The sequence below is a fragment of the Dermacentor variabilis genome, chromosome 3 (assembly GCF_050947875.1).
Source record: "Dermacentor variabilis isolate Ectoservices chromosome 3, ASM5094787v1, whole genome shotgun sequence".
In the NCBI taxonomy this organism is placed as follows: Eukaryota; Metazoa; Arthropoda; class Arachnida; order Ixodida; family Ixodidae; genus Dermacentor; species Dermacentor variabilis.
Genome location: NC_134570.1, coordinates 98,507,122 through 98,520,519, shown reverse-complemented (window position 1 = coordinate 98,520,519; position 13,398 = coordinate 98,507,122). Strand labels below are relative to the sequence as shown.

At 48.1% G+C, this 13,398-nt stretch overlaps 1 protein-coding gene across 1 annotated transcript in view; it reads right to left on the bottom strand.

Annotated features, from left to right (window-relative positions):
• LOC142576087 (protein ABHD15-like) overlaps positions 1-13,398 on the bottom strand; it is a 239,217-nt gene that overhangs the window by 51,034 nt on the left and 174,785 nt on the right. The window lies entirely within an intron of this gene.

Sequence of the window (13,398 nt, the reverse complement as noted above, 5' to 3'; positions counted from 1 at the left end):
TCTTTAGATTTAGCTTGGTTTGGTGGGCTCCCGACGAATTCTTGCGTTCCTTCTGAACTTCGACATGGCACCACTGCACTATTGGACTACGGCAAGGTGAAAAATGTGTTCGACAGTCTGCGACGCATTTCAAGCAATTATGTTTACGGCACGGCACCTAGGCTAGACTTGTGACGCAATTAACGAAACACAGCGTGGCCGTCGTGGCGCAGTTAATTTGAATAATTGAATCGCACTGGGAGATGTTTGCGACGCCTTCTATGAGCCCCAATGTTATTTTAACTTGTTTCGGTAGCTTTTGGGCACGCTAGTCGCACATGGTGCTGTGACGCAATTTCGTGTGCACTGAATATTAGTGGGACAGGTTTTGGCGCTTTCTCTAACCCCCTACATTACTGTAACTAATTTCGTTACCTTTTGGGGTACTTTACAAGCACAGTGGGCGCGCCTGGCGCTGTGAAGGGGCTAGCGGAAAGCAGCTCGGCCATGATGCGTAGTTAAGTTTCGCGCTTTAATGCACCGACAAGTTCATAGCGCTTTCTCAAACGCCCAGCATTGTTGAAAATTATTTTAGGCACTATTTTTTTTTTACTTATGAGGCACGCTCACCGCGTCTGTCGTGACGCAGCGAAGAGCAGCTTGGCCGTGGTGACAGTTTGGCGCGTACTGAATCTTGCTGCGACAAGCTTGTGACAATTTTTATGGCCCCGTAACAATTTAAGTCTTCTTTCGGTACTCACGCTTGTCAAAAACGCGACGAGCAATTGCCAAGAGTGATAACACGGGAGCGTGTTGCTTGCGTCGGCAGAATGTGCAAAAGATAACGCCAAGGAGCTCAAACGCCTAGAACTTGTAACTCGAAAATTCTGTCTTCTGAACGACTGGAGACTGGCTTTGCACCCACGCATTTTTCTTGAGTGGGAGTAGAAGGAATTCTGCGAGCGTCCAGCATGGTCTGTTGTTGTGGCCACATCTGTGTATTCGTCGCGTACTATCGCGTCGGTTGTAGCCAAGTTCTGGAAACGTGCAGTAGCCCGTGTATTCGCGCTATTAAAGTGCAGAAAATAAGGACCAGGAAGAGGGGAATGCATGGGAATAGAATGTTTTCGTGGTATGTACGGTATTGTTTGGGATGAGTCGGGCATTTTCTACGTCGTGTACGTAAAAGCCAACTGGTTTTGTTTGCAATGCCATCCATTCACCACTTTCGCACGCTTCGCCTCTACACGCATTATCCTTGCGTGTTAATACCAAAATGACACGTGCTTGTAATATAATTGTTTCAGCTGACGTCGTCCGGTGGAGCTTCGTGCGGGAACTACTACTGCTTACCTTGGTGCCACAACGCTGGATGAACGCACACAAAGCCCGCAACGAGCATTTATATAGAATAAAATAAACATCTCCTCATTTCACAAGACGTCTCGCGTCCTTATGAATTGCACGTGGCACATATTCGATGGAGGCTTTTAAAGGTCGTTCGCAATCAATTGCACGTAATAAGCGATTTCGCAATAAGAAAGAAAATACGCGCAGCCGGCGTGACGCGTACCAGCTAGCATTCAGAACGCGCGGACAAAACCGAAACCGGAAGTGTGGTTCAGGTATTACCGCCGGCGGCTTAGTGCGCTGCAGTCAATTGGGCTGCTGGGCTCTTGGGAGTGTCCGCTCTTGTATTTCTTTCTCTATGCCCTGTGGTTTCTGTAGTTGGCGTCGCGCTAGACCCGCCCTCGTGACACATAAGGCAAGTGAAATGGTAAGTGCAGCTACGATATCAGCGACATCACACCGGTGAGCGTTCAGCTTCAGAAGCTGCGAACGACGCTCCACTCCGCGTTAAAAGAAAGAGCTAAAGCCGGGAACGGACTATAAGCGCCGGCCAGGGTGCATGTGCGATCCGACTCTTAGACGGCTAAATAATTTACACCCTGAAAGTGTGAAAAAGGGTGTACGTTATTGAACAGTGATATAAAGGGCACTGGAATGCAGCTCGGCCAGAGCGGCCGTGTTGCAGTTTACATTTGTCCGCACCTGTACGCTGCTGCACGTATAAATAACGGACGCGCACTTGACCTGGGAGTTCAGGTTGGACGATCAACGACTGTGCTCAACTCAGCGTTGCACGCATTACCGGGAACAAGCTCGTCAATAAAGAGTTAGATTCTTAGCTCCCACTCATTGCATATTTTTTTTTTTTTTTGCCGTTCTTCACCGTCACTGCACACAATGTGACGATATACCGGCTCTGTTAATTCGTCCGGTGAAGCGCGCTATACTTGGTCAAGCTAGGAGTCTGAGATGGCTCGATTAACTTGTGATATACGTGAAGTGATCGCTTCAGTTTAACGTCTTGCAGCATCTTTAGTATCTGTATTTTCAGCATCTTCTTGCAATTTTCCTCTGGAAGAGACACAAATATTCAGCTATTGCGTATACTGGCCCATAATAAGCAGCTGGTACTCAGATTAGCGCAACACATTTCCAGTGCAAAATTCTGCGGTATATTCACGTTGTATCCTAAAGCACCTGGACAGATCTTCTGATCGAAGGCTGAACATACCTGTGAAATTTTGGCGCTTGCTTTGCTTTCACTAAAACTTATTTTTCCCCTCTTGACAATTGCTGCCTCTTCGCTTGTTTTTTGTATTCAACTATGCTCCACAAGAATGTCCTCAATTATGCACTCTTACTTTACTTATTCGAAATCAAATTAGAAACTTCACGTGTGACCACATCGACGGGTGCAGAGCTCGCGGCACTCCGTGCTGCACTTGATTTCATTAAGCAGGAACCACTGCAACAATGGACTGTCTTTAGTGACTCGAAGGCCGCCCTTCAGTGCATACAAGGCCCAATGCGCCACAGACCCAATGAACAACTGGCCTCAGAAATTCGACACATATGCACCATGACACATATCACAGCCATGACAAGGGACACAACATAATCTTTCAATGGCTTCCAGGACATTGTAGTAACATCAGTGGGAACGACCACGCCGACGAAGCCGCCCGATCTGCGCATGAAAGTGGTCAACGAGTCTTCATTCCGCTTCCGCAAACAGACGCTGCGGCTGAGCTGCGATTGATGTCCCGTGATTGTACTTTGCCCATGTGGGACTCGACCGTTTACACTATGTGTCCTTTGCGTTCGTTGTCTCCGGACATACGGATGCACCTCCCGCCTGGGTTACCACGACGTGAACAGACCATGCTGTACGGTCTGTGGCTAGGCGTTGCCTTTACGAACTCATGTGCTTTCCTTATTGGAATGGCCAACCGCCCCACGTGCGACACATGCAACAGCGAAGGGACGCTTACACACATTATCTGTGTCTGCCCGCGATATATTGCCCAGAGACAAATGATGTGCAGAGTACTGGACCAGTTGGACAATCGTCCACTATCAGAACTTACAGCTTTAGGTCAGTGCTCTGAAAGAACATCCGCGTTGAATGCCTTAGTCGCCTTATTAAAGTTCCTGAGGTCTACGGAGCTTTAGGATATACTTTAAAAATGCCGCCCACTACCGCTCTATAGTGTACGCGCTTTGTTCGTGCTCGTCTCGCTTTCTCTCTACCTCCCCCTTTCTTTCTCTTTCTCTTTTTATCCCCCTTAACCCTTCCCCCCGTGCAGGGTAGCCAACCGGAACTACCTCTGGTTAACCTCCCTGCCTTCCTCTGTAATCTCTCTCTCTCTCTCTCTTTATTTATTCGAAATTTGAAATAAATTTTTCATCTAATTTATCAAACAGCTAACCAAACCAGTTGCCAAGGGATTAGTCAGGCAAGCAAACGACCAATGTGTAACAACTCGGTCTGTGTAGCCTTTCGACACCGGTACATAATCTATGGAAATCTCAGCTTACTGTATTCTTTTCTATGGGCATTTCAACTATTATAACAGTGTTCATGTTATGTATTCTATATTTATATGTAAACGCTTTTGTTGTATTTGTGCCCGAATCCGCACAGGGCGACGGTGGCTCTGCTGACCACTGTACGCAACAGATTTCGTCAGCGCCAATTGTCGGTCGCGTTAGCCCACTCTTCCGGTTTCAGCAGGTGCTTTCATGCGTCTATGTACCTCGTTTTCCTCAATTCCATTGTGCTCGCGGTGGTTGTGTCTTTTGCAAACGCTCACGTACGCGTAAACCCGATAGGTTGGGCAACGCAAAGCGCATCTCACAACGACCTGGCCCCGTCGTGCGCTCCGAAGCGTTCAGCGCGAAGATATAAGCGCGCCGTTACCATGCGACGAGTGAACGTGGAGTGCAATTCATGCGTGGCTCAGAGCTTTGATGACAGCATTTCGTGCAGGGAAGTTGCGCCATGACGGATGCGAGGCCGTCACGCGCCTGCATGCACGCACACAAAAACACACACGCCTAAACACACGCACACAGACAAAGATACAAAACATTTCTGCCTCGGTATTGGGCAACCGTTCGCCAGTCATTTAGCGTCTGTGGCTGAAACGTCACACGAACGACGGGATGCCACCCTGCGATTCTTACGGAGCGATTGAAGGTAGCTGCGGGGGTACGTACTTCGAAATTCTCGAGCTTTCCTTCATTCAGGGCGCGTTTCAAGCGGAGAGCGATTTGTGAAATGAAAAGCCGCCCTCAAGGAGCATTTCGAGTGGAGGGTCAAGTCGAGGTGCGTTTGTGAACACGGGGGTTAGCCTATAAGGGGACAGCATCCACAGATTGTTACACGAGACAGCACAAAGAAGAAAAAAAAAACAAAGATGAAGCGCCTCCCGTAGGTAGGCAAAGCGTCCGAATAGTCCTGCCTCGGTGCATGCAGCCGCCGACTGCGTAGACCGAGGATCCGCGTAAGGCTTCGCAGATGCTTCCTCGCTGCCAGTCTGACACAAAAGTCGGCCCGTCATAGGCCCACCCTGCAGTCACATTGCGGAAGGTGCCGGACGCCGGACGTCACCGCACTTGTAAGGTTTCCAGAGAACTGGAGATGTTCCCCTCAGCAACAGCGGCTGTAAATGTTTCGCCTTAGTGGAGCATTCTTGCTAAAGCGCGGCCTTTCCTTGAAGCCCATTCTCGTTGTGTTAAAGTTGAATTGACATTCTGCTCGTGCTTTGCTGCGCTGCTGTAGTATTCTTGCAAGATAAATAAATAGCCTAATAGGCTATCGTCAACATTTTCACGCAATTCCGGTGCCTTTATCGGCTGAACGTAACGACCCTTGCGCTCACGTCCGCATCTTCCTCAATCTCGTCGAAGCATTCTTCAACCAATAAACTGAGCTAGTTTACTTTGAAGCAATCTTTTGGAGATGAAAAGCTTGCGCGGAAATGCGTTGCGCCGTATGGCAGAAAAGAACACGGATATCATATAAGCAGGCAGGGTCCGCGATATTTCCTGCGTCACTCGAACACCGTCCTTTTCTTTTTTTAATTCAGCTTTTCCTTTGCTTTTTCAGTGTTTCTCCTTTAACCTATTTCGCGACTGGAACTTTCCTCTGAGTGTCACGTGACTTTAAATGGGCTGTGACCAGCTGTGATGCACATAACTTAGAAGTTTGCGCGCAACCCTTGCCATAGACCAAGATAACGCAATTAATCTGTTCGTATTCTTTTCTTTCTCTCTCTCTCTCTCTCTCTCTCTCTCTCTCTCTCTCTCTCTCTCTCTCTCTCTCTCACACACACACACACACACACACGCACCCGCACACACACACGCACGCGCGCGCGCGCTTCTTGTTTGCGAAGCGCTCCCGCCGCATTGGAACAGTGGCTACAGCATTCTGATGCTGAGCGCGCCAAGTCGCAGCTTCCTTTCCCGTCCATGGTCGCAACATCTTGATGTCAGTGGTCACACGTTAAAGAACCCACAGGCAGTCAAAATTAATCCTCGACCTCAGTTCTATACGACGCTGTAATAGCGCGTGTTTCGTTATAGGAAATTGAACCCATTTTAACAAATAGTAACGTTATTGGCTCCCAAGCGGATTCTGCGCCGGTTAAAAAAAAAAACTAAAATGAAATCTGGGGCTTTATGTGTCAAAACCCCAATCTCATTATGAGACACGCCGTTGAGGGGGGGACTCCGGATTAATTTTGACCACCTAGTCTTCCTTAACGTGCACCTAAAAGCGAGCGAGATCCATGTTACTCCATGGGACGGCGTATTTTTCGTACTACACAGCCAACCTCGTTGACCACCAGACTCTAGCTTGTCAGCTCCAGGCGCGTATATATGAAGCGGGGTTTAAAGCGTCTGGCCACCTTAGTAATATCGACAAGGTTCTCTGTTTGACTGATTATCCGACGCTTATTTTTTTTAAGATAAGGGAGGGATGGCATGACACCTTTTTTATCTATTTCCCTTACCTTTAGTTCACCCATCGTCTTCCCGCACTCCCAGGGTAGCAAACCAGCGTCCGTGCTCACAAAACCTCTCCATCGTAACTTCCTCACTGGACAGTATTCGAACGCACGCGAATCATGATAGTGATAGGGTGATAACGAGACAGCGTCGAGATGATAATCAATCACGGGCCGCATTTATGTAAGAAAAGTTCTGCGAACACTAGCCCGGACGCCTTTTACACTTCACATCTCTGACGGTCTCTTCCCCAAGTTTTACTTTCTCTCTCCGTCCATCTCTCTCTGTCTCGTCGACGAGTAATTCTCTTTCTCAGTCAAGTGAGATCGCAGAAACTTCAAAAGAACCGCGCTGTGGCATAATTAAAGCGCTTGCTCGACATGAAACGTCGACATGAACAGACATTGACATGAACGCACGTACACGGCGCGTTCTTTAAATCCGCGACCTCGCTCGTTTCGTGCTCGTACCACGGCGAGTGGCATAAACAGTCGTGTCACTCATGGGCGTCTTGCTAAGGGCGTGACGACCATGGGCAGTGCAGCTATGGTGTCGCGGGTGAAATTGGGCGGAACGCATTACGCTGCAGAAATAGCAGCGTGAGCTTTCTTTTTTGTATGTGTCTGGCACCAGCTATGAACTATCCTCGGATTTTAACCTTGCTTTAGATACTGTGTGACTCGATCAGTGAAAACGTTAATTTGTCTGATTTTTTATAATATAAATTAAGTGCCTTGCTTAACGTCGCGGAGCTGTACAGCGGGTTATGAGGGCAGCAGCCGTAGAGTGAAGAGCTCGGGATTAAATTTCTTTTTTACTTCTTTCACGTGCACCCAATGCACAGTACACGAGAACTATAAATATATTCAGGGTGTTTCAGCGAACACTTTCAAAAATCTTTAAGAGTTGCCTGTGGCAGATAATACAATTCTAGTTCATGAGCTGCTCTACTCGAAGCGGCGGACAAGGCTTGCACAAAAAATTGAGATGCGAAATCAACTAATTAATAAAAACTCATTAATTAAGTTTTTAACTAATTACATTATGGCCCATATTGCAATTCTGAAATTATAGCAGTGGACTTCGCAAGGCGGTTCCACTTGGAACGAATTCTCAGGACGACACCAGTTTCGATATATAAATTCCCGAACTTTGCGGAGAAAGGCATTGGCGTTCCAGTTAATTAGTTCACAAAACGTCGTTTGATGCACAGAAGCACACAAGTTTATATGAAGACGACAGAGCACCTATGAACAGCAATGACCCAACGTCACGTCATCATCGCGGCGTTGATGACGCGAAGACGACACAACAGCTTGCACGTAGGATAGCCATGGAATTCGAATCTCGCCGGGGTAATTACCGCGATAGCGTTACGGGCACCGTGTCGCAGAAAATCCGGCGTCGGCGTACGGCTCCGACCGTCGTTTCAGGAATAATCATCCCGAATCACGCATACCCAACCACGCAGGCCCTCCGTGTAGCGCAAAGAAGTTAATGAAAAAACTGAATTTCTCGAAGCAGAAGGCATCGGAAAAATCGTGAAGTACGACTTACACACAACCTACGGACATCATAGCGTCGGACTGTAATTCGAATATGCGAGAAAACATCATTCTGTTACGCGGTAACTGAAACGAAAACCCCTTTTAACGCGATAGCGTTTTCCCGCTGCCCTTTGAGGTCTGTCTTAGTAGGAGCGGTGCGGCCCCCTCGATTCCTTTCACACAATCAAAGAAAAATAACCACAAAGCTCGCCTTCGTGCATAGCGTTCGCCGCTAGCGTTTGTGTGTGTGAAGTGATTTTAGAAAAGGAAACGGAAGAGATGAGTGCAGCGCCGTAACTGTCTCTCACAGGAGGACACCTCAACAGCACTGCACGGGGAAGGGGGGAATGGGAAGAAAAAGATGGAGAGAAAGACAGGACGAACGTGGCAAGGGGAAAAAAAAGTGAGTGCGGGGCTCAGAGCCCGGTAAACATTACGGTTACATAAGCTGCAGTTGCCGGGAAGAGTGAGAAGCACTCAGGGATCCTTCAATGCTATCGCGTTCCACAGGCGAAGCTTAAGGGTCCTCCAATTTTATTTTATTTTTCTGGTGATTGTTTCGACCGAGGAAATGTTATCGGGATACGTATTATAAGATAGAAATAAAGAAAGAGAGAGAGAGAGAGAAAGAGAGAAGGCTTGTTATTTGAAAACAGATATCCTTGCCGGGGCGTGTTTAGCCGCCTACATGACACTCTGCGTGGGCAAGGAGATGCCGGAGATGAAAGCCCGAACCGAAAGACATCAGGGAAAGAAAGGAAAATGTTAGAAAGAAACAAGGATAAATAAAAAAAAACTGACGAAAAAGATGAACGTGGTATTCCCACCTGAGGCAAAGAATGAATGAAGACTTGTAAGCAGTTCACATGTTTGACAATACTTGTGACAACACACCAGAAATGCGCGATGACGCGTACAGCTTCTATCCCTGTGATAGCGGGCCCCTCAGTCCTTAGAAAAATGACACCGAAGTGTGCGCCGCCTTGTCTCCGCGTACACATCGCGTTCCACTACAGACAAACGAATAAGGAAATGTTGATTATATGTGAGCCCCTCTCCCATTTCGTCCGTGAGCTCTGGGGTGCAGTTTTGTAAAAAGAAATGATATACAGTGTTTATTTTGCTTACGTGAAAGCAAAGTTGATCGAGTGACTTGTTCATTTTTTAAAGTATAGCATCAGCAAAGAAACACGTCCTCCTGACAACTGGCGCCACAGCGGAAGACAGATAATCTGTCTCTTAGTGTCGCGTTAAATTCGCCGCCGCTGTAATCTGTTTTGATTTTCAAAAGACCGCTCCGCACGCAAGGGAAAAAAGAAATTAAACCTGGGGAAGTTACCGCGTCTCCTTTCTGAGGTCACATATCTTCGGGTACTGTTTCCCTTACAAACGCTTTTTTTTGTGTGTGTGTGGTGAGGAAAGCCTGAAACGATGCGGTAGAAGAAAGAAAGAAAGAAAGAAAGAAAGAAAGAAAAAAAGAAAGAAAGAAAGAAGCAAGCAAACAAACAAACAAGCAAATATGGAGCGACAAACATGCTCTTCCCTTCGTTGCCTCGGCCCTGACTGCACTGCCCACTTACCCGCTCTGCAGGCGCGACAGTGCGCTGCAAAGCGCATTGCGTGCTCCGCCTACAGGCACGGGTGGGTTCGCGGTCGACCATAAATCACGTCGCCGCGGAACGTCGTCGTTAATCAGCGAGTCGTCGAGAAATAAACTAGACCGCGTCGGGCCCGTTAGCGCGTCGTCCATCGACTTCTCGCCCGACAAGGCAGGTTTTGCCCCAAACGCGTACAGGCTGCGAGAAAGAACCGGAAATGTGCTAGGACGCGTCTCGCGAAAGAATGGGAGCACCCGGTAAACGTTTGTCTCCGTGGCAAAACCCTGCGGCTGCGCACCCAAAACGGGGACGTATAGGGCGTTTGTATGCCGCCGGACGCGGTCTCGGTGGAATTGGTTCCAGCTCTGGTTAGGAGCTTTCGGCGCGCTCGCCAGATGGTCGGGCTCGTGTCGCGACGAAAAAACGCAGACGGACGAAGGAAGTCACGCGGGCGCGCGCGTTGCCGACTTTCGGCGTTGTACGGGGCCGCGTGCGCCCCTTCGTCTTGCACGATGAATGGCTAAGGTCCGTGGATGAGTGTAACGCACATGGCGTGCGAGAGAGAGGGAGAGAGAGAGAGAGGTGATGATTGTTGTAGAAGCCACACACACACACACACACACACACACACACACACACACACACACACACACACACACACACACACACACACACACACACACACACACACACACACAGAGAGAGAGAGAGAGAGAGAGAGAGAGAGAGAGAGAGATCCAGAGGGCGCGGAGTCAAATCCCGGCCACGGCGGCCGCATTATAACGGAGGCGAAGTTTAAAAAGAAACGCCCGTGTACTGTGTATTGGGTGCACGTGTAAGAACCCCAGGTAGGCGAAATTAATCCGCACATCACCACTAGGGCGTGCCTCGTAATCTTATCGTAGTTTAGGCGCGTAAAACGCCAGTAATTTAGTTTGAACTTAAGGACAAAGTTCACGGTAGGCCGCGTTGATGTGGGAAAGCAAACCAAGCAAGCGCCTTCGTTTTGTTACTCTTCCACTGCCTCCCCCGCGCCCTCCGCGCACGCCAAAGCGGAGCGCGGCGTAGGCATCTAACGTCCTCCTTGAACAGTAAGACGCGAAACCGCCAGCCACAGCTGCGGTTGCCAAGGGCAAAGACGGGCAAATCCCGGCGCCATTCTCTTCACTTTTAACTAACGATAACGCGTCTGTCATGCTGCTGCTGCCAGCTGATTGGTAGAATGAAGTATGTCGTGACTGCAGCAGCACCACGAGAAGAAAACGCGCCCTTGCGAGAAGATTTCGCGCTCATTTACGCCATTTCGCTGACCTTTAAACGTTTGTTTTATGCGTGCGCTTGGATTGAGCGTCCGGTGTGTCGTTGCCGGAGCGCCAGCATTTTCAATTTGCCCCACAAACAGTGAGCTTGCGCCCGTCTCTCCGCTCCCTACATTTTAAGGGGAAGAAGTCTTCGCAGAACATATTACAGGTGCATGAACGCGAGTTGCGAAAGCGTATCTTCCCAGGAGGCGCAGCTCCTCGCTTCATACGGCGTTCGTTTCGCTCGTCTCATAAGAAAACAACTGTCGCAACGTGCTTGCCTAAAACTAAAGAAAAAAAAATTAAGAAAACTAGGAGGACGAGGAGGAGGGCGATGAGAAGTAACGTTGAGCGGGCTGAGGGAAGGTACGTAGTACACGAATGAGCATGCTCCCCGATCTTCTTCAAAGGCAGACGCTAGGAAGAGCCGCCTCTAACAAGCACTGGAAAGCAATTTTACCGGGACGTCGCGCGAAGTCGGGCGAAGAGGAGAGCACCGCGCTGCATGTTCGTGTAGCTGGACGGAAAGAAAGTGAAAACAAAACGTATGCTGCCCGCCGACCTGTTATACGCACGGGTTGCCCTGTGACCCGACCAGCCGCGAAGAGATGCGAGATTGAAGTTGGCCCTGCGCATCTGTCGCCGTCGAAAGCGCAAGCTGACCATGCGTGGAAAACGCAAGTAGGTTTTTGGGCTTGAGCGAGGACCAGCCCTCGTAGAAATTGGATTTGGTTTCCACAAAACAGTGAGAAAAAATAGAACGAAAGAACAAGAAACAAGGGAAACTGAACAGGTCGGTGACACGAATGCTCCTCTGGGTGTGTCTGACTCGGGCGCCTCTGTTCAGCAGTATACGTCGTTTGCTCTAGGGATGTCAAATGTTTTATGCGTTGGATACCCAAATTCCTGTGAGTATAGAACGAAAAGGACGGTGAAAAAATATCAAAGCCCCTTTCTTAAAGAAAGATGGTTGAGCGCGAAGCTTTCCCCCGAAACTGAATAAAAGTCGAAGACCAAAGCCAACGACCATGCAGCGCACCCAAGAAATGCTGAGCGACCGCTGACCGACCGTTGAAGTTGAATGAAGACACATTTCGTTAAGCCCTTACTTTAGATAACGTAGCCGTTGCTGTACATATATATATATATATATATATATATATATATATATATATATATATATATATATATATATATATATATATATATATATATATATAGGTCGAGAGCAAACACGAATGTAGACTGTAGATGTGTAAGTTGGCTTTCCTGCAGTATGTTTTCGTTGCTCACGGACGAATCAGTGAGACATGGCTAGCTTCCCTCTAGTAAAGGCAAGTACGATGAAAAACGGGTCCCCAGCCCTCAGTGATCAAAATGACGGCGCCGACATTCATTACGGACTCAGTCATCATCATCATTATCATCATCATCATAATCATCATATCATCATCAGCCTGGTTACGCCCACTGCAGGGCAAAGGCCTCTCCCATACTTCTCCAACAACCCCGGTCATGTACTAATTGTGGCCATGCCATGCCTGCAAACTTCATCTCATCCGCCCACCTAACTTTCTGCCGCCCCCTGCTACGCTTCCCTTCCCTTGGGATCCAGTCCGTAACCCTTAATGACCATCGGTTATCTTCCCTCCTCATTACATGTCCTGCCCATGCCCATTTCTTTTTCTTGATTTCAACTAAGATGTCATTAACTCGCGTTTGTTCCCTCACCCAATCTGCTCTTTTCTTATCCCTTAACGTTACACCTATCATTCTTCTTTCCATAGCTCGTTGCGTCGTCCTCAATTTGAGTAGAACCCTTTTCGTAAGCCTCCAGGTTTCTGCCCCGTAGGTGAGTACCGGTAAGACACAGCTATTATATACTTTTCTCTTGAGGGATAATGGCAACCTGCTGTTCATGATCTGAGAATGCCTGCCAAACGCACCCCAGCCCATTCTTATTCTTCTGATTATTTCCGTCTCATGATCCGGATCCGCCGTCACTACCTGCACTAAGTAGATGTATTCCCTTAAGACTTCCAGTGCCTCGCTGCCTATTGTAAATTGCTGTTCTCTTCCGAGACTGTTAAGCATTACTTTAGCTTTCTGCAGATTAATGTTTAGACCCACCCTTGTGCTTTGCCTCTCCAGGTCAATGAGCATGCATTGCAATTGGTCCCCTGAGTGGCCACTAAGCAAGTACACACTAAGCAAGGCAATATCATCAGCGAATCGCAAGTTACTAAGGTATTCTCCATTAACTTTTATCCCCAATTCTTCCCAATCTAGGTCTCTGAATACCTCCTGTAAACACGCTGTGAATAGCATTGGAGATATCGTATCTCCCTGCCTGACGCCTTTCTTTATTGGGATTTTGTTGCTTGCTTTATGGAGGACTACGGTGGCTGTGGAGCCGCTATAGATATCTTTCAGTATTTTTACATACGGCTCGTCTACACCTTGATTCCGTAATGCCTCTATGACTGCTGAGGTTTCGACAGAATCAAACGCTTTCTCGTAATCAATGAAAGCTATATATAAGGGTTGGTTATATTCCGCACATTCCGCTCAAAGTGTTTCACATAATTCGCTGATTCACGTGAAATA